The sequence below is a fragment of the Thalassophryne amazonica genome, chromosome 10 (genome assembly GCF_902500255.1).
Source record: "Thalassophryne amazonica chromosome 10, fThaAma1.1, whole genome shotgun sequence".
Classification (NCBI taxonomy): domain Eukaryota; kingdom Metazoa; phylum Chordata; class Actinopteri; order Batrachoidiformes; family Batrachoididae; genus Thalassophryne; species Thalassophryne amazonica.
Genome location: NC_047112.1, coordinates 46,350,310 through 46,372,174, shown reverse-complemented (window position 1 = coordinate 46,372,174; position 21,865 = coordinate 46,350,310). Strand labels below are relative to the sequence as shown.

Below are 21,865 nucleotides of genomic sequence, written 5' to 3'. Positions count from 1 at the left end.
TGTTGGCAATGACAGAGGTCAAATGTTTCCTGTGAGTCTTCACCAGGTTTGCACACACTGTAGCTGGTATTTTGGCCCATTCCTCCATGCAGATCTCCTCTAGAGCAATGATGTTTTGGGGCTGTCACTGGGCAACATGGACTTTCAACAAATTTTCTATGGGGTTGAGGTCTGGAGACTGGCTAGGCCACTCCAGGACCTTGAAATGCTTTTTATGGAGCCACTCCTTCGTTGCCCGAGTGGTGTGCTCAGAATCATTGTCATGCTGGAAGACCCAGCCGTGTTGCATCTTCAGTTCTCTCACTGATGGAAGGAGGTTTTGGCTTAAAATCTCATGATGCATGGCCACGTTCATTCTTCCCTTAACATGGATCAGCCGTCCTGTCCCCTTTGCAGAAAAACAGCCCCAAAGCATGATGTTTCCACCCCTATACTTCACAGTAGGTATGGTGTTCTTGGGATGCAACTCAGCATTCTTCTTCCTCCAAACACGAGTTGAGTTTTTACCAAAACGTTCTATTTTAGTTTCATCTGACCACATGATATTCTCCCAATCCTCTTCTGGATCATCCATATGCTCTCTGGCACACTTCAGATGGGCCTGGACACATACTGCCTTAAGCAGGGGGACAGACCTGGCACTGCAGGATTTGAGTCCCTTTCTGTGTAGTGTGTAGCCTTTGTTACTTTGATTCCAGCTCTCTGCAGGTCATTCATCAGGTCCCTCCGTGTTCTGTGATTTTTGCTGACTGTTCTCATGCTCATTTTGACCCCACGGGATGAGATCTTGCATGGAGCCACAGATTGAGGGTGATTATCAATGGTCTTGTATGTCTTACATTTTCTTACATCTGCTCCCACAGTTGAATTATTCACACCAACCTGCTTGCCTATTGTAGACTCACTCTTCCCACCCTGGTGCTGGTCTACAATATTCTTCCTGGTGTCTTTCAACAGCTCTTTGGTCTTGGCCATGGTTGAGTTTGGAGTCTGTTTGAGGCTGTGGACAGGTGTCTTTTATACAGATAACGAGTTCCAACAGATGCCATTAATACAGGTAACTGGTGAGGGCAGAAGAGCTTCTTAAAGAAGTTGTTACAGGTCTGTGAGAGCCAGAAATATTGCTTGTTTGTGGGTGACCAAATACTTATTTTCCACCATAATTTACAAATAAATTCTTTAAAAATCCTACAATTTGATTTCCTGGATATGTTTTTTTCCTCGTTTTGCCTCATAGTTGAGGTGTAACTATGTTGAAAATTACAGACCTCTCTCATCTTCCTAAGTCAGAGAACTTGCACAGTCAGGGGCTGACTAAATACTTTTTGCCCTACTGTATGTAGTATGTAGTACGCTGGTCAATACTCATAGGCCATGGGACATGTAATGAATATGTGCCTAATTTTTCATTTTTGTGCAACAATGGTGGGGGCAACCTAAAACTGGTATGGCTTTGTAGGAAATATGTCCCTTCTCAGGAATATCAATGTCCCCACCCGGAAGGGGGGGCTCATGAATTTATGACATGCAGTTGATGAAAACGTGTTTTCCCATGTTACAGCAAGTGTATTGTGGTTTGTTTTCTGCAGATGATCATATTGATGATTAAAATAGATTGAGAACATTATCTAAACTGCAAGGTCTTTTCTTGCATCTGCAGGGTTGGGGTTGGAAAAGGGGCAAATTTATACCATGTATTTGATGAAAAATTATTATTAGCAGGTAGTCTAATGATATCCGCAGAAGTTAAAGTGAAAATAATTGCAGAAATTATTTGTTTTCACACTTTTGTGAGCAGGTTTTGATGTGGGGATATACGTTTTCCGAACAATATTTTTTGAATTTCCATTAAAGAATTAAAGCCCCACTATGTGTTGCATGAAACAGAGCTTTAGATGGGCATGTAGTGTGATCTATCATGGAAATACAAATTGATCGTGCCAGACCTACAGTGCCACCTGCTGTTCAAAATTAAGACTTCTGATTATCAAATGTCATTAATGTTTAAGAAGCTGATCAGATGTACTTAATAAAAGGTGACCTCAATTTTTTTTTTCTCTGTCTATTTATGGCCAAAGTTCAGACTGTTGTAGGGGAAATTGTGTTTTCTTTTCTTGAAAAGTTGCCACAGAAAATTTAAGTGTAAGGGCAACTTGTTTACCTTATTATATTACCTGTAAATCTTTGTATTGGCTGTACACTTACAGTACCAGTCAAAAGTGGTATGTGTACAGCCAATACAAAACTAGAACAGGTAGATGAGTGGGTTTTGAGCTCTGGCTGCCCATGTTGACCTGGGTTTGATTCCTGGTCACACTACCTGTCCACATCCTTGTTCAAGACTTTTCATCTGCATTGTCCCACTGCACCCAGCTGTAAACTGGCTCCCCGTGTCCTGTCTCGGGTAGTTGTGAGCTTGTATTGGCTTTGATCCTGTTTTTGCCTTCAGAAATGCCTTAAAGTTTTTAATAGTAGATTCACCAAAATGCTGAAAACAGTCCTCAGATTTGGATCGATATTGAATACTGTCGCCTCGCCGGTGCACCAACAGCCTGGAAGTGTACAAGGTGAGTTTGACCCATGTGCTGTTGTGCTAAATTCTGAGTCGTCAGAATGTTGCAACAGATAGCGACTCACCAGAACAGTCTTCCATTGATGAGATTTTTGGAGTCCGTGCACATTGTGGCCTCAGTTTCCTGTTCTTAACTGCCGACAGGTGGCACCCCACTGTGATCTGCTGCTTCAGGGTTTGACGTTGTGCGTTTAGAAATGTTCTATGTAAGTGTTTACGTTTTCAGTGACCTCTTAAAAGCGACATGCCATTTTTACCCAGAAACGTGTTCACTGGATTTTTTTATTTTATTTTTTAATGGGGGGGGTCGTGTCATTCTTTAATTTCCTAAATGGTAAAGCCCCTTTCACACCGGGCTTGCATACAGTTGTGTTGTGATTCATATAGAGTACACCCGAAATGCACGCAGATTCTGCGTTTTCCCTGCGTAGCTGGTTTCCAGTGGTGTATCGTTGTGTTCCTAGGTTTGCTTACTGTTGCGTATGTAGCCCTTTCCACTATTTAAATCCTATTCAAACAATTTTTCAGTTCACTCCTGCCAGCTGTACAGAACATTGCTGCGCTTGGTGGACTGTATCATGAGTTTTAAGTCCTCTGGTGAAAGCTGCAATCCTCCAACATTTGGAATGTCCTGGAAAGACTGATTAATCATGTGGCAGAATGTGAACGCTTGAAAGAACAAGAAAGAAGGAAGTAAGCTACTGCAAGAAGACGACGACGTGGGTGAAACCTTGGATCCATCGCAGGCTCCTGCATGGCCAATATGAAAAGCTGCTGAAAGAGCTGCATGCTGATGATGTTTCAGCATTTGCCAATTGCATGCACATGGAGACACTGGCTTTCCATGAACCTTTGACAAGAATTGCACCAAGGATTACCAAAGCTCTGGAACCTGGTTTGAAGCTGGCTATCACTTTGAGGTTCCTGACCACTGAAAACAGCTGCAAAATACTTCAATATGGATTTCAAGTTGCCCACAACACCATAAGTGTGTTTATTCCACAAATGTGCCAGGCCATAATCAAGGAGTCATCTGATGAAAGTTCTCATGTGCCCAGATAGTCCAGAAGGATGGAAATAAGTGGCACAACAATTCTACAACTGCTTGAACTTCACTCACTGTGTGGGTGCCATAGATGGCAAACATGTTGCCATCAAGAAGCCTAGAAAGAGTGGCACTTTATTCTACAATTACAAAGGATTCTTCTCCATTGTAATACTTGCAATTGTGGATGCTCACTATGAATTCATCTATATGGGCATTGGACAGACTGGCTCTGATGCTGGTGTGTTCACTGAGAGCCCTTTCAAGGCAGCAACTGAGGCAGGCCTCCTGAACCTGCCTGAAGCAGACCCTCTGCCTCATGATGACCAACCACAGGGATACTTCCTTGTGGGAGATGACGCCTTTGCTCTCAAGACTTGGCTGATGAAGCCTCTTCCAGATTGCAACATGACTCACCAACAGCAAGTCTACAACTACAGACTGTCAAGAGCCAGAAGAGTTGTGGAGAATGCATTTGGCCTTCTGGCAGCTCGGTTCCACTGTCTTCTCACTTTGCGTCTAACTGCAGACAGGGTCATCAGTATCACCCATGCATGCTGTGTCCTACATAACTTCTTGCGACTCAAAAACCCTACAACTGATGTTGCTACACTGGACCAAGAGGATCCACAGCACAATCACGAAATAATCCCAGGCTCGTGGAGACGGGATGCCCAGCTGCCAGACATGGAACACCTTTACTGTGGCAACACAAGCAGAGCAGCCAAGGAGCAATCCTCATAGAGTATGTCAGCTCTCCTGTAGGCAGTGTGCCATGGCATGATGAGTTAATGAATATTAATTGGACTACTGTGACTCGTGACATTACAGCAGCTGCCTCTACCATGTAAACATCATTATTGAGGACAAGTTGGGACATGTCCAGCTCTGCACAAGTTCTTTTATACTCACTCGACTGGTAAGCACTGAAAGCTGAGATAGGCTGGTGGTGTTGCTGAAGACAGGATTTGCTGACTTGGTCTTCGGAGTGAGATTGCATCAGAATTTTGGCTCTCTGTTGGGACTGTTTACACAGAGACTGCTACCTGCTGCTTTGGACTTGAATTAACAGTCTTTTTCAAGACTTTTTTACTTTTTTACCTTTTTACTTTTTTTTTAAAACTTTTTTACTGTGCTCCAACGCCTAAGGAAGACCTCTAACGGTCGAAACATCGCGACGGAGCACTTTTATCAGCTAACTTTCATCAGCGTTGGCAAGCTAACTAGCTTGCTAACGCTTTCGTTTTTTAAAAAAAATTTTTTTTTTTTTTTATTTAGCACTGTTGTCGTGCGTTATCTGTGCTGCTCCACAGCGTGTTTAGTCGATTTTTATTTTATTTTAGCACCGTTGTCGTGCATTCGCTGTTGTCGTGCGTTGCCTGTGCTGCTTCATGGCCTGTTTGGTGCCTTGATTGGGGCACTCCTTCTGCTGAATCACCTCTAAATTATTTACACATTATTCACTTTGTGTGTTTTTAGGAATCCGCTAGGTTGCGTAGCTACTAGCTCTTAGCCGATTTAGCATGGCGGCTTCTCCTGTCTCTCCCGTACTTTTCTGCTCTGGGTGTGAAATGTTTAGTTATTCCTCGGCCTCCTTTAGCAGTAACGGTACTTGTAATAAGTGCAGCTTATTCGTAGCTTTGGAGGCCAGGCTGGGCGAATTGGAGACTCGGCTCCGCACCGTGGAAAATTCTACAGCTAGCCAGGCCCCTGTAGTCGGTGCGGACCAAGGTAGCTTAGCCGCCGTTAGTTCCCCCCTGGCAGATCCCGGGCAGTCGGGAAAGCAGGCTGACTGGGTGACTGTGAGGAGGAAGCGTAGCCCTAAACAGAAGCCCCGTGTACACCGTCAACCCGTTCACATCTCTAACCGTTTTTCCCCACTCGACGATACACTCGCCGAGGATCAAACTCTGGTTATTGGCGACTCTGTTTTGAGAAATGTGAAGTTAGCGACACCAGCAACCATTGTCAATTGTCTTCCGGGGGCCAGAGCAGGCGACATCGAAGGACATTTGAAATTGCTGGCTAAGGCTAAGCGTAAATTTGGTAAGATTGTAATTCACGTCGGCAGTAATGACACTCGGTTACGCCAATCGGAGGTCACTAAAATTAACATTAAATCGGTGTGTAACTTTGCAAAAACAATGTCGGACTCTGTTGTTTTCTCTGGGCCCCTCCCCAATCAGACCGGGAGTGACATGTTTAGCCGCATGTTCTCCTTGAATTGCTGGCTGTCTGAGTGGTGTCCAAAAAATGAGGTGGGCTTCATTGATAATTGGCAAAGCTTCTGGGGAAAACCTGGTCTTGTTAGGAGAGACGGCATCCATCCCACTTTAGATGGAGCAGCTCTCATTTCTAGAAATCTGGCCAATTTTCTTGGATCCTCCAAACTGTGACTGTCCAGCGTTGGGACCAGGAGGCAGAGCTGTGGTCTTATACACCTCTCTGCAGCTTCTCTTCCCCTGCCATCCCCTCATTACCCCATCCCCGTAGAGACGGTGCCTGCTCCCAGACCACCAATAACCAGCAAAAATCTATTTAAGCATAAAAATTCAAAAAGAAAAAATAATATAGCACCTTCAATTGCACCACAGACTAAAACAGTTAAATGTGGTCTATTAAACATTAGGTCTCTCTCTTCTAAGTCCCTGTTGGTAAATGATATAATAATTGATCAACGTATTGATTTATTCTGCCTAACAGAAACCTGGTTACAGCAGGATGAATATGTTAGTTTAAATGAGTCAACACCCCAGAGTCACACTAACTGTCAGAATGCTCGTAGCACGGGCCGTGGCGGAGGATTAGCAGCAATCTTCCATTCCAGCTTATTAATTAATCAAAAACCTAGACAGAGCTTTAATTCATTTGAAAGCTTGTCTCTTAGTCTTGTCCATCCAAATTGGAAGTCCCAAAAACCAGTTTTATTTGTTATTATCTATCGTCCACCTGGTCATTACTGTGATTTTCTCTGTGAATTTTCAGACCTTTTGTCTGACTTAGTGCTTAGCTCAGATAAGATAATTATAGTGGGCGATTTTAACATCCACACAGATGCTGAGAATGACAGCCTCAACACTGCATTTAATCTATTATTAGACTCTATCGGCTTTGCTCAAAAAGTAAATGAGTCCACCCACCACTTTAATCATATCTTAGATCTTGTTCTGACTTATGGTATGGAAATAGAAGACTTAACAGTATTCCCTGAAAACTCCCTTCTGTCTGATCATTTTTTTAATAACATTTACATTTACCCTGATGGACTACCCTGCAGTGGGGAATAAGTTTCATTACACTAGAAGTCTTTCAGAAAGCGCTGTAACTAGGTTTAAGGATATGATTCCTTCTTTATGTTCTCTAATGTCATATACCAACACAGAGCAGAGTAGCTACCTAAACTCTGTAAGGGAGTTAGAGTATCTCGTCAATAGTTTTACATCCTCTTTGAAGACAACTTTGGATGCTGTAGCTCCTCTGAAAAAGAGAGCTTTAAATCAGAAGTGTCTGACTCCGTGGTATAACTCACAAACTCGTAGCTTAAAGCAGATAACCCGTAAGTTGGAGAGGAAATGGCGTCTCACTAATTTAGAAGATCTTCACTTAGCCTGGAAAAAGAGTTTGTTGCTCTATAAAAAAGCCCTCTGTAAAGCTAGGACATCTTTCTACTCATCACTAATTGAAGAAAATAAGAATAACCTCAGGTTTCTTTTCAGCACTGTAGCCAGGCTGACAAAGAGTCAGAGCTCTATTGAGCTGAGTATTCCATTAACTTTAACTAGTAATGACTTCATGACTTTCTTTGCTAACAGAATTTTGACTATTAGAGAAAAAATTACTCATAACCATCCCAAAGATGTATCGTTATCTTTGGCTGCTTTCAGTGATGCCGGTATTTGGTTAGACTCTTTCTCTCCGATTGTTCTGTCTGAGTTATTTTCATTAGTTACTTCATCCAAACCATCAACATGTTTATTAGACCCCATTCCTACCAGGCTGCTCAAGGAAGTCCTACCATTATTTAATGCTTCAATCTTAAATATGATCAATCTATCTTTGTTAGTTGGTTATGTACCACAGGCCTTTAAGGTGGCAGTAATTAAACCATTACTTAAAAAGCCATCACTTGACCCAGCTATCTTAGCTAATTATAGGCCAATCTCCAACCTTCCTTTTCTCTCAAAGATTCTTGAGAGGGTAGTTGTAAAACAGCTAACTGATCACCTGCAGAGGAATGGTCTATTTGAAGAGTTTCAGTCAGGTTTTAGAATTCATCATAGTACAGAAACAGCATTAGTGAAGGTTACAAATGATCTTCTTATGGCTTCGGACAGTGGACTTATCTCTGTGCTTGTTCTGTTGGACCTCAGTGCTGCTTTTGATACTGTTGACCATAAAATTTTATTACAGAGATTAGAGCATGTCATAGGTATTAAAGGCACTGCGCTGCGGTGGTTTGAATCATATTTGTCTAATAGATTACAGTTTGTTCATGTAAATGGGGAATCTTCTTCACAGACTAAAGTTAATTATGGAGTTCCACAAGGTTCTGTGCTAGGACCAATTTTATTCACTTTATACATGCTTCCCTTGGGCAGTATTATTAGACGGTATTGCTTAAATTTTCATTGTTACGCAGATGATACCCAGCTTTATCTATCCATGAAGCCAGAGGATACACACCAATTAGCTAAACTGCAGGATTGTCTTACAGACATAAAGACATGGATGACCTCTAATTTCCTGCTTTTAAACACAGATAAAACTGAAGTTATTGTACTTGGCCCCACAAATCTTAGAAGCATGGTGTCTAACCAGATCGTTACTCTGGATGGCATTTTCCTGATCTCTAGTAATACTGTGAGAAATCTTGGAGTCATTTTTGATCAGGATATGTCATTCAAAGCGCATATTAAACAAATATGTAGGACTGCCTTTTTGCATTTACGCAATATCTCTAAAATCAGAAAGGTCTTGTCTCAGAGTGATGCTGAAAAACTAATTCATGCATTTATTTCCTCTAGGCTGGACTATTGTAATTCATTATTATCAGGTTGTCCTAAAAGTTCCCTAAAAAGCCTTCAGTTGGTTCAGAATGCTGCAGCTAGAGTACTGACGGGGACTAGCAGGAGAGAGCATATCTCACCCGTGTTGGCCTCTCTTCATTGGCTTCCTGTTAATTCTAGAATAGAATTTAAAATTCTTCTTCTTACTTATAAGGTTTTGAATAATCAGGTCCCATCTTATCTTAGGGACCTCGTAGTACCATATTACCCCATTAGAGCGCTTCGCTCTCAGACTGCGGGCTTACTTGTAGTTCCTAGGGTTTGTAAGAGTAGAATGGGAGGCAGAGCCTTCAGCTTTCAGGCTCCTCTCCTGTGGAACCAGCTCCCAATTCAGATCAGGGAGACAGATACCCTCTCTACTTTAAGATTAGGCTTAAAACTTTCCTTTTTGCTAAGGCTTATAGTTAGGGCTGGATCGGGTGACCCTGGACCATCCCTTGGTTATGCTGCTTTAGACGTAGACTGTGGGGGGGTTCCCATGATGCACTGTTTCTTTCTCCTTTTGCTCTGTATGCATCACTCTGCATTTAAAAATTAGTGATCGATCTCTGCCCCCCTTCACGGCATGTCTTTTTCCTGTTTTTTTCCCTCAGCCCCAACCAGTCTCAGCAGAAGACTGCCCCTCCCTGAGCCTGGTTCTGCTGGAGGTTTCTTCCTGTTAAAAGGGAGTTTTCCTTCCCACTGTGGCCAAGTGCTTGCTCATAGGGGGTCGTTTTGACCGTTGGGGTTTTTCATAATTATTGTATGGCCTTGCCTTACAATATGGAGCGCCTTGGGGCAACTGTTTGTTGTGATTTGGCGCTATATAAGAAAAAAGTTGATTGATTGATTGATTATTAACATTGTTTGGACAATGTGACAGGACTGACTTTGGTGTGTGTTAATTTATTTCAACATGTACAAAGTCATTGTTTCTTTTCCTGAAATAGCCTGACTGCTTTTGAATAAAAGCACAAAAAGTATTTAAATCATTTTTTTGAAAGACATTTGAATGTATGGTATAAACCAAACTGCTGTGTACGAAATAACTGACTGAAAACTGACATTTGAACTCCTGCATAATAAAACACTGCGAATTTCAAACAAAATGACAAGTCCTGCTAAATTGATCACGATGAAATTCAAGTCTAAAAGACAACACATAACTTTGTTTTGAACATGAAGTACTGGTAACTAATAATATATTGCAGAACTTTAACTACTATTATATACAGTGGGGAAAATAAGTATTTGATCCCCTGTCAGTTTTGCAGGTTTTCCCACCTACAAAGAATGGAGAGGTCTAATTTTTATCATAGGTACATGTAATCCAGCTTCTGACTTGAACTGTGCTGTTCCTTTTGGTTGCTAAGGTGACCGTGGGCGCACCTGATTCCTTTTGGATTATTGTAATTAGTTCACCTGGGGTGTAAGCGTGAAGGAGTGGATATAAGACGGGGTTTTGTGGAACGGAGGACTTTTCTTTTGCTCTGTTCCACCTCGCTTCTTTGGAGAGAGGACAGAGATTTTTGGCGGAACAGCAGGAGGAGCAGCGGGTGAGGAAGTGATTATCAAAAAAAGGGGAGCCATACTGGCGCTGATGTGGCTGGTTTCAGTTGAAATACTCCTGCTGAAGAGACGCCACGACGTGGATTATCCGCAACGGCCGTGTCTGTGAGTACGTTTGATGTGGTTGTGAGGAGCCTGTTTTAATCAGAAAGTCGGAGTTTCTTTGGAGTCGGAGCTGTGCGCTTGCTGGCCTGGGTGTGTGTGTGTAGGTGCACGGAAACTGCGGCGACGAAGAGAGGTTACCAGGAGAGATCCGTGACGAGGAGGCCGCGTGCTTGGTGATTGGAGGAAGCCACGCCCTGCCAAGAGAGTGCGACGGGCCGAGTGGAGGACAGCAGGGTCCGCCCTGAGACGACAGCAGGAAGTATTCGTGGATTGGCTGTCATCGTGATTGACTGCTCGCAGAGTGACTCTTTTTATCTTTGTTTTTATACTAAATTCTGGTTTAAATTGTTTTTTTTTTATATATATTTTGTGATTTGTAATAAATTGTAATATTAAGTTTGCTTTGTTTGGTTACTCCAGCTCCATTTTTATTATAGTTTCATGCATTATTTGATTGTTTTCATTCATTAATTCAAAACCAGAATAAACCCGCAAATCCGGGCTTACATACACTTCAACTGTGAGAGACAGAATCTAAAAAAAGAAAAAATCCAGAAAATCACATTGGATGATTTTTTAAATAATTTGCATTTTATTGCATGAAATAAGTATTTGATCCCCTAGAAAAACAGCTTAAGAATTGGTAGAGACACATTTGTCTGCCATTACAGAGGTCAGACGTTTCCTGTAGTTCTTGACCAAGTTTTCACACACTGCAACAGGGATTTTGGTCCACTCCTCCATACAGATGTTCTCGAAATATTTCAGGTTTGGAGTTTCAGCTCCCTCCAAAGATTTTCTATTGAGTTCAGGTCTGGAGACTGGCCAGGCCACTCCAGGACCTTGAAATGCTTCTTACAGAGCCCCTCCTTAGTTGCCCTGGCTGTGTGCTTGAAGCTGTCATGCTGGAAGACCCAGCCATGACCCATCTTCAATGCTCTTACTTTTGTTTACCAAAATCTCACAATACATGACCCCATCCATCCTCCCTTCTATACGGTGCAGTCGTCCTGTCCCCTTTGCAGAAGACCACCCCCAGAGTATGATGTTTCCACCCCCATGCTTCACGGTTGGGAGGGTTTTCTTGGGGTTGTTCTCATCCTCTAAACATGGTAAGTGGAGTTGATTCCAAAAAGCTATTTTGGTCTCATCTGACCACATGACCTTCAACAACAAAAACCTTGCAACAACGGTCGTACAGTCCTCAAACACGAGTCCAGTGAGATAAAGTGAAGCAGCAACCCTGTAGGATTTATAGCTCCAGATGAACAATGGAGCCCAGTGGGATGCATAAAATGGCATCCAGTGGTGTGGTGTTGCGTAGACTTACATAGACTTATGTAAAAGCTATGTACTTTGTGTCCAGTGCTGTACTCAGAAAAAATTAAAACGTTTAATCTCTTGCATCCTCAAGTAGCCCTCAGCATACTACTGCATAGGGGAGCAAAAAAGTACTTTTTTATTTTGTGTGTCTGTGTGGCAGCTGTTTTAACCCCCAATTTAGGCAGACTTTTGGCTGAATTTGAACAATATATAATCAGTATTAAGCTTGTAGACTCCCAAATGTCATAAAACGGTCAATCTCTGAGGAACTTTTTAAAAGATAATGTTGAATAATCCCTTAAACATCTGATGTGGGTTAAAACGGCTGTTATGCTGTTCTAACCCGCATGTCAGCTGTTTATTGCCGCTTAATGAATGTGGAATATCTCTGTGATGACAGATGTATAGAACCCCTGGCAATAATTATGGAATCACCGGCCTCGGAGGATGTTCATTCAGTTGTTTAATTTTGTAGAAAAAAAGCATATCACAGACATGACACAAAACTAAAGTCATTTCAAATGGCAACTTTCTGGCTTTAAGAAACACTATAAGAAATCAGGAAAAAAAATTTGTGGCAGTCAGTAACGGTTACTTTTTTAGACCAAGCAGAGGGAAAAAAATATGGAATCACTCAATTCTGAGGAAAAAATTATGGAATCATGAAAAACAAAAGAACGCTCCAACACATCACTAGTATTTTGTTGCACCACCTCTGGCTTTTATAACAGCTTGCAGTCTCTGGGGCATGGACTTAATGAGTGACAAACAATACTCTTCATCAATCTGGCTCCAACTTTCTCTGATTGCTGTTGCCAGATCGGCTTTGCAGGTTGGAGCCTTGTCATGGACCATTTTCTTCAACTTCCACCAAAAAGTTTCAATTGGATTAAGATCCGGACTATGCAGGCCATGACATTGACCCTATGTGTCTTTTTGCAAGGAATGTTTTCACAGTTTTTGCTCTATGGCAAGATGTATTATCATCTGGAAAAATTATTTCATCCTCACCAAACATCCTTTCAATTGATGGGATAAGAAAAGTGTCCAAAATATCAACGTACACTTGTGCATTTATTGATGATGTAATGACAGCCATCTCCCCAGTGCCTTTACCTGACATGCAGCCCCGTATCATCAATGACTGTGGAAGTTTACATGTTCTCTTCAGGCAGTCATCTTTATAAATCTTACAGGAATGGCACCAAACAAAAGTTCCAGCATCATCACCTTGCCCAATGCAGATTCGAGATTCATCACTGAATATGACTTTCATCCAGTCATCCACAGTCCACGATTGCTTTTCCTTAGCCCATTGTAACCTTGTTTTTTTCTGTTTAGGTGTTAATGATGGCTTTCGTTTAGCTTTTCTGTATGTAAATCCCATTTCCTTTAGGCGGTTTCTTACAGTTCGGTCACAGACATTGACTCCAGTTTCCTCCCATTCGTTCCTCATTTGTTTTGTTGTGCATTTTCGATTTTTGAGACATATTGCTTTGATGTCTTCCTTGGTCTACCAGTATGTTTGCCTTTAACAACCTTCCCATGTTGTTTGTATTTGGTCCAGAGTTTAGACACAGCTGACTGTGAACAACCAACATCTTTTGCAACATCGCGTGATGATTTACCCTCTTTTAAGAGTTTGATAATCCTCTCCTTTGTTTCAATTGACATCTCTCGTGTTGGAGCCATGATTCACGTCAGTCCACTTGGTGCAACAGCTCTCCAAGGTGTGATCACTCCTTTTTAGATGCAGACTAACAAGCAGATGTGATTTGATGCAGGTGTTAGTTTTGGGGATGAAAATTTACAGGGTGATTCCATAATTTATTCCTCAGAATTGAGTCCATATTTTTTCCCTCTGCTTGGTCTAAAAAAGTAACCGTTACTGACTGCCACAATTTTTTTTTCTTGATTTCTTATAGTGTTTCTTAAAGCCTGAATGTTGCCATTTGTAATGACTTTAGTTTTGTGTCATGTCTGTGATCTGCTTTTTTTTCTACAAAATTAAACAACTGAATGAACATCCTCCGAGGCCGGTGATTCCATAATTTTTGCCAGGGGTTGTATTAGATTTTTCACAGTTATATACTACACTTAGTGTTTTTAACAGGCTGTGCTTATGACTAATTGCCACAGGTGCAAAAAACGTCACAGCTGCAGCTTTTATGACTGCATCAAAATGAGCAGTTATCACTTAAACACGAGTCATAACACAACATCACACTTGTGTAAACTTTGGAATTAATCTGTGCCTCATCTCTTAACATTAACAGATACATTCCACTGAAGCGCACGCTGGTACGCTCCTAACACCTACGTCACCTGTCAGAAACTCACGAGTACTTTGTTTTCAGACGTCTCCATAGGTGTTTGCTGTGATTACCGTATACTTTGAAGCTGGTCACAGAAGTGCACAAAGTACAACATAATCCTGGTGGATCATCGGATGGTCAACAGCCTAAATGAATTGGAGACTCGGCTCCGCACCGTGGAAAATTCTACAGCTAGCCAGGCCCCTGTAGTCGGTGCCGACCAAGGTAGCTTAGCCGCCGTTAGTTCCCCTCCGGCAGATCCCGAGCAGCCGGGAAAGCAGGCCGACTGGGTGACTGTGAGGAGGAAGCGTAGCCCTAAACAGAAGCCCCGTGTACACCGCCAACCCGTTCACATTTCTAACCGTTTTTCCCCACTCGGCGACACACCCGCCGAGGATCAAACTCTGGTTATTGGTGACTCTGTTTTGAGAAATGTGAACTTAGCGACACCAGCAACCATAGTCAATTGTCTTCCGGGGGCCAGAGCAGGCGACATTGAAGGAAATTTGAAACTGCTGGCTAAGGCTAAGCGTAAATTTGGTAAGATTGTAATTCACGTCGGCAGTAATGACACCCGGTTATGCCAATCGGCGGTCACTAAAATTAACATTGAATCGATGTGTAACTTTGCAAAAACAATGTCGGACTCTGTAGTTTTCTCTGGGCCCCTCCCCAATCGGACCGGGAGTGACATGTTTAGCCGCATGTTCTCCTTGAATTGCTGGCTGTCTGAGTGGTGTCCAAAAAATGAGGTGGGCTTCATAGATAATTGGCAAAGCTTCTGGGGAAAACCTGGTCTTGTTAGGAGAGACGGCATCCATCCCACTTTGGATGGAGCAGCTCTCATTTCTAGAAATCTGGCCAATTTTCTTAAATCCTCCAAACCGTGACTATCCAGGGTTGGGACCAGGAAGCAGAGTTGTAGTCTTACACACCTCTCTGCAGCTTCTCTCCCCCTGCCATCCCCTCATTACCCCATCCCCGTAGAGACGGTGCCTGCTCCCAGACCACCAATAACCAGCAAAAATCTATTTAAGCATAAAAATTCAAAAAGAAAAAATAATATAGCACCTTCAACTGCACCACAGACTAAAACAGTTAAATGTGGTCTATTAAACATTAGGTCTCTCTCTTCTAAGTCCCTGTTAGTAAATGATATAATAATTGATCAACATATTGATTTATTCTGCCTTACAGAAACCTGGTTACAGCAGGATGAATATGTTAGTTTAAATGAGTCAACACCCCCAAGTCACACTAACTGCCAGAACGCTCGTAGCACGGGCCGAGGTGGAGGATTAGCAGCAATCTTCCATTCCAGCTTATTAATTAATCAAAAACCCAGACAGAGCTTTAATTCATTTGAAAGCTTGACTCTTAGTCTTCTCCATCCAAATTGGAAGTCCCAAAAACCAGTTTTATTTGTTGTTATCTATCGTCCTCCTGGTCGTTACTGTGAGTTTCTCTGTGAATTTTCAGAACTTTTGTCTGACTTAGTGCTTAGCTCAGATAAGATAATTATAGTGGGTGATTTTAACATCCACACAGATGCTGAGAATGACAGCCTCAACACTGCATTTAATCTATTATTAGACTCAATTGGCTTTGCTCAAAATGTAAATGAGTCCACCCACCACTTTAATCATATCTTAGATCTTGTTCTGACTTATGGTATGGAAATTGAAGACTTAACAGTATTCCCTGAAAACTCCCTTCTGTCTGATCATTTCTTAATAACATTTACATTTACTCTGATGGACTACCCTGCAGTGGGGAATAAGTTTCATTACACTAGAAGTCTTACAGAAAGCGCTGTAACTAGGTTTAAGGATATGATTCCTTCTTTATCTTCTCTAATGCCATATACCAACACAGTGCAGAGTAGCTACCTAAACTCTGTAAGTGAGATAGAGTATCTCGTCAATAGTTTTACATCCTCATTGAAGACAACTTTGGATGCTGTAGCTCCTCTGAAAAAGAGAGCTTTAAATCAGAAGTGCCTGACTCCGTGGTATCACAAACTCGCAGCTTAAAGCAGATAACCCGTAAGTTGGAGAGGAAATGGCGTCTCACTAATTTAGAAGATCTTCACTTAGCCTGGAAAAAGAGTCTGTTGCTCTATAAAAAAGCCCTCCGTAAAGCTAGGACATCTTACTACTCATCACTAATTGAAGAAAATAAGAACAACCCCAGGTTTCTTTTCAGCACTGTAGCCAGGCTGACAAAGAGTCAGAGCTCTATGGAGCCGAGTATTCCTTTAACTTTAACTAGTAATGACTTCATGACTTTCTTTGCTAATAAAATTTTAACTATTAGAGAAAAAATTACTCATAACCATCCCAAAGACGTATCGTTATCTTTGGCTGCTTTCAGTGATGCCGGTATTTGGTTAGACTCTTTCTCTCAGATTGTTCTGTCTGAGTTATTTTCATTAGTTACTTCATCCAAACCATCAACATGTCTATTAGACCCCATTCCTACCAGGCTGCTCAAGGAAGCCCTACCATTATTTAATGCTTCGATCTTAAATATGATCAATCTATCTTTATTAGTTGGCTATGTACCACAGGCTTTTAAGGTGGCAGTAATTAAACCATTACTTAAAAAGCCATCACTTGACCCAGCTATCTTAGCTAATTATAGGCCAATCTCCAACCTTCCTTTTCTCTCAAAAATTCTTGAAAGGGTAGTTGTAAAACAGCTAACTGATCATCTGCAGAGGAATGGTCTATTTGAAGAGTTTCAGTCAGGTTTTAGAATTCATCATAGTACAGAAACAGCATTAGTGAAGGTTACAAATGATCTTCTTATGGCCTCAGACAGTGGAGTCATCTCTGTGCTTGTTCTGTTAGACCTCAGTGCTGCTTTTGATACTGTTGACCATAAAATTTTATTACAGAGATTAGAGCATGCATAGGTATTAAAGGCACTGCGCTGCGGTGGTTTGAATCATATTTGTCTAATAGATTACAATTTGTTCATGTAAATGGGGAATCTTCTTCACAGACTAAAGTTAATTATGGAGTTCCACAAGGTTCTGTGCTAGGACCAATTTTATTCACTTTATACATGCTTCCCTTAGGCAGTATTATTAGACGGCATTGCTTAAATTTTCATTGTTACGCAGATGATACCCAGCTTTATCTATCCATGAAGCCAGAGGACACACACCAATTAGCTAAACTGCAGGATTGTCTTACAGACATAAGGACATGGATGACCTCTAATTTCCTGCTTTTAAACTCAGATAAAACTGAAGTTATTGTACTTGGCCCCACAAATCTTAGAAACATGGTGTCTAACCAGATCCTTACTCTGGATGGCATTACCCTGACCTCTAGTAATACTGTGAGAAATCTTGGAGTCATTTTTGATCAGGATATGTCATTCAAAGCGCATATTAAACAAATATGTAAGACTGCTTTTTTGCATTTACGCAATATCTCTAAAATTAGAAAGGTCTTGTCTCAGAGTGATGCTGAAAAACTAATTCATGCATTTATTTCCTCTAGGCTGGACTATTGTAATTCATTATTATCAGGTTGTCCTAAAAGTTCCCTGAAAAGCCTTCAGTTAATTCAAAATGCTGCAGCTAGAGTACTAACGGGGACTAGAAGGAGAGAGCATATCTCACCCATATTGGCCTCTCTTCATTGGCTTCCTGTTAATTCCCTTCAGCTTTCAGGCTCCTCTCCTGTGGAACCAGCTCCCAATTCGGATCAGGGAGACAGACACCCTCTCTACTTTTAAGATTAGGCTTAAAACTTTCCTTTTTGCTAAAGCTTATAGTTAGGGCTGGATCAGGTGACCCTGAACCAACCCTTAGTTATGCTGCTATAGACGTAGACTGCTGGGGGGTTCCCATGATGCACTGAGTGTTTCTTTCTCTTTTTGCTCTGTATGCACCACTCTGCATTTAATCATTAGTGATTGATCTCTGCTCCCCTCCACAGCATGTCTTTTTCCTGGTTCTCTCCCTCAGCCCTAACCAGTCCCAGCAGAAGACTGCCCCTCCCTGAGCCTGGTTCTGCTGGAGGTTTCTTCCTGTTAAAAGGGAGTTTTTCCTTCCTACTGTCGCCAAGTGCTTGCTCACAGGGGGTCGTTTTGACCATTGGGGTTTTTACGTAATTATTGTACGGCCTTGCCTTACAATATAAAGTGCCTTGGGGCAACTGTTTGTTGTGATTTGGCGCTATATAAATAAAATTGATTGATTGATTGATTGATTGATAAATCTAAATTATGATTTCAGTGCGACTTGTCCTTTAAACAATTATCTACTGCACAGTACACATAGTACATTGAAGGTATGTGATGTTGTTTTTTTTTTTTTTCTTTTTTTGGTAATTTAAGAATGGTATTTCTCCACCACACAATTCCAGATAAGCGGTTGAAGATGAGTAAGTGAGAATGGTGTTTGTAATCTGATAATTTTTATGGGATTAGGATTGGATATTTGAGTTGGTCCTCCCCTCCAATAAACTATTTTCAGTTCACTATATTAGGACATTCAGTCATCATGGTACAGAAGCTTGTAAAGTTGAGGAATGCCTGTCACCAGTCAGTGAGCAGTGCATGCTTCACTTACTTGGAGCAGTTTTTCCCAGCAGCGATGATGCTGAAAGGGTTTCTCTCTCTTTGTCTTTTATAAAGTAATATTTGGTAACTGTTGTGTCTCAGAATATCTGTGGGGAATATCTTGTAGTCAGTTCCTACAACTAAAAGCATAGCATATCATCAATACTCCCATTTTAATTTATATTTTATTTTTAAACCTGTGCTGAGAAAACGCATTACTCTGGTACTTCTCAACCATAAAAAGCTTCATTCAGGATCCACCACTTCTTATCAATGCTTCCTCTCCACCCTCACTCACTCACTCTCTCTCACACACACACACACACACACACACACACACACACACACACACACACACACACACACACACACACACACACACACACACACACACACACACAAAAATCTCACAAAAACCTAGATCTGACAACTTTCCCAAACTAATGCACATTCAGTTTGGCCTTGACAATAGGGTACCGTAGTCTTGTTTGCGGGTGGGCGCTAAACGGGTTAAATGAAAGACCATAATTCTACATCATCTCTCCCCATCAGAAACAAGGCTTTTTCTCTGGGTTTTTGGGCAAATTACACGGCAAAGAAAAAGTGACGATGCAGTGGAAAGGTGAAGTGTTGCGGTTTGTTTATGACCCGGAGCTCTAACATATCGAGGCGGTTGTTGTGGTTTGTTTATGATCAGGTGTCACCGACCGAACGATCCCCCTAAAACTCGGTCCCCCCGATGACGAGGTTCACGGATTAACATCTCATTTCTACTTCAAACTGCACACCAGTCATCATCTATCTCAGCGACAGATATCTGTAGCTTTAGTACAACAATCATTTCCACATAAATTCAGCATTATTTCATCACAAAAGGCAGCAGAAGCAGAGCGTCGCGGCTAAATGAGCTGCTAGCTGATGTGTTCACTGCACGTCGGCCATTTCAAAGTGAGTTTCTGCTTAAAATGGCCTCGTTTCTGCTTAAAACTGACTTTAGAATGATTTAAGAGATTTTACCTTTTATCATTTGATGGTTAATAATCCCATTAATCCATTTGATTGCTTTGGGCGAAGAGACTCCGTCTCAGACATGTTGCTGTGGTCCAAAATGATGCATGCGCTGATGCAAAAGGCGGTCCGATTTTCAGGGGTGGGCCATTCGGTCTGCGACACCGGCGCTCTACCATGTCGAGGCGGTTATGCAGGCAAGAGAACACAGCTACCCTGTCAAGGTGTGTAGGCTAACACTTACTGCCATGACCTCTTACATTTGCCTCGTCTTCCCTTCTCCACTGAGAACCGAAAAAATGCACTTTTCATGACTGCTTTGCTGATTGCAGCTGAAAACAAAACAGTGCAACATGTCTGTTAGAAGTGATGCTGTGTTTGTACTGACTGTCTCTGGAAGTGGTCAAATCCTGCCATATCATGCATGGGGTGGCATAACACATCCAGAGGCCAAAAATGGTTTTGACTAAGAATGTGTTCAGACTACAATCTTATACATCTGGGTTTGCCCACATAGAGCGCCTTTAGACCTGCTAAAAAGCTCCAACTGAAGGAAGGTTCCTTGTGCTTGATACGGAGGAGGAGTGGCTAAGGAGGGAAGCTTTGTTTACATCCTGAAATATGGTGCTAGTATGACATCTAGTGGCAGGAAAAGAAATCATAGCACCTTTAAATGCTGCAGTGAATGCATGGTGCATTTAATGAAGTAGAGATGCAAATTGGTCATCAGAGGACTAAAGATCACTTGAGTGTAAGAATGTAGTAATGCAGAAAGTACATTGGCTTTTGATGTTTGTAACAGATATATGGATGTGGGAGTACGGTCCCTGCCAAATTATACACACTGTGACTTTGAAATATGCAGTAAAAGTCCTCTATGTATACACAGAGTGGATAGTGTGGCTTCCAGTGTATCATTTCAATCTGTTATCCATTAAAAAAAAACACCCACATGAAGGCCATCTGCTCTCCATCATGTATTGAGGTCAGAGATGACATTCATATATTGCCACCTTCCTAAAGTAATGGCCTAAGTCATATTTTCCAAAACATAACTTAGGCCATTATTTTAGGAAGGTGAAGATACAAGCTTTGGAATTTCTGTTGATACAAGCTTTGGAATTTCAAATGGAAACACAGTTGGACGGAAGCGGATATACCAAAAATAGCGGCAACTCCAACTGCGTTAACTTCAGTTCTGAGAACTGTAATGTGACGTCAAGTGCTACCAGCTCAAGGTGTTTATCAGTCTGGCTGGTCCAAAAGTTACCAAAGACAGGAAAAAGATGCTGTATGACAAGGCTTCAAATTTCTTTCTTTCTTTCTTTCTTTCTTTCTTAATAAAAAAAAAATAAAAAATAAATCATTTTTATTAACATAAGCAACAAACAAACCAAAAGGCTCAGCACATCAGCCTGCAGAGTCCACATGAATAGCCACAAAAATAAATAGAACATGTTTCAATTCTTACTTTTATGAGGCTCAGTAGACTCAGCCACACCAAATATTATTGTCATATTTTGCAAAATATTTATCCAGTATGCTTGAATTTTAGGACAGGACCAGACACAATGAGTGTAAGGCTGTACCGATGTTTTCTACTTTATGCACAACGGTGAAAGCTGGAGGTTCATTTTATGTCTTTTAGACAGATTAGATTAGATAGAACTTTATTAATCCCTTGGGAAGACTCCCTCAAGGAATTTGAGGTTCCAGCAGCATTGTATAGCAGCATACATGGTAAGAAGCACACAGAATCAAAACTGAAAGTAAAAAACAATTTGCAAATATAAATACACAACTATAAATTCCAGAAATACTGCTTGCTCCTGATTTACTGGTTACTACTGCTCCTCTTCTTCCCATCCCCTGTCTTCCTGTTGTTTGTCCTCCCCCTGAGTGCAGTCTGAGGGACAAAGGTGTTTTTCACTCTGTTGGTCCTGTACTTGGGAAGGAGCAGTCTGTGGCTGAAGAGGCTCCTCTGGTTGCAGATGGCTGCGTGGGCAGTTGGAGATTTGCAAATGATGTAAAATTCTATAAACTTGAAACAGTCTAGCACAGTTATAGATGAATAACATCTTTGTATTCTCCCATATCACGTTCTCGGAGTAGTCTGTGAGTATTCCTTGTTCAACCAAGCAGATGTTGGAGAATCCTGAATCCATTTGGCTATAAATTCAAATTATGAAGCTCACTGGTACCGTCTGGTAATGGGAATAGACCTCCTTTGAAGCTAGATAGTTGTTGACAATTTTAGTCTACTTTTGCTTCAAATTAAGTAACTCAGGCAGCTGTTAAGTAACTT

At 41.5% G+C, this 21,865-nt stretch overlaps 2 long non-coding RNA genes across 2 annotated transcripts; one reads left to right on the top strand and one right to left on the bottom strand.

Moving 5' to 3' along the window:
• Positions 1-743: 743 nt before the first annotated feature.
• On the bottom strand, positions 744-18,784 carry LOC117518724. Its single transcript, XR_004563054.1, has 3 exons — positions 18,642-18,784; positions 17,109-17,112; positions 744-754 (listed from the first exon to the last, which is right to left on the bottom strand). It is a non-coding gene; the product is annotated as an uncharacterized LOC117518724 (long non-coding RNA).
• On the top strand, positions 7,843-20,657 carry LOC117518723. Its single transcript, XR_004563053.1, has 3 exons — positions 7,843-7,854; positions 13,627-13,630; positions 20,140-20,657. It is a non-coding gene; the product is annotated as an uncharacterized LOC117518723 (long non-coding RNA).
• The last annotated feature ends 1,208 nt before the right edge of the window (positions 20,658-21,865 follow it).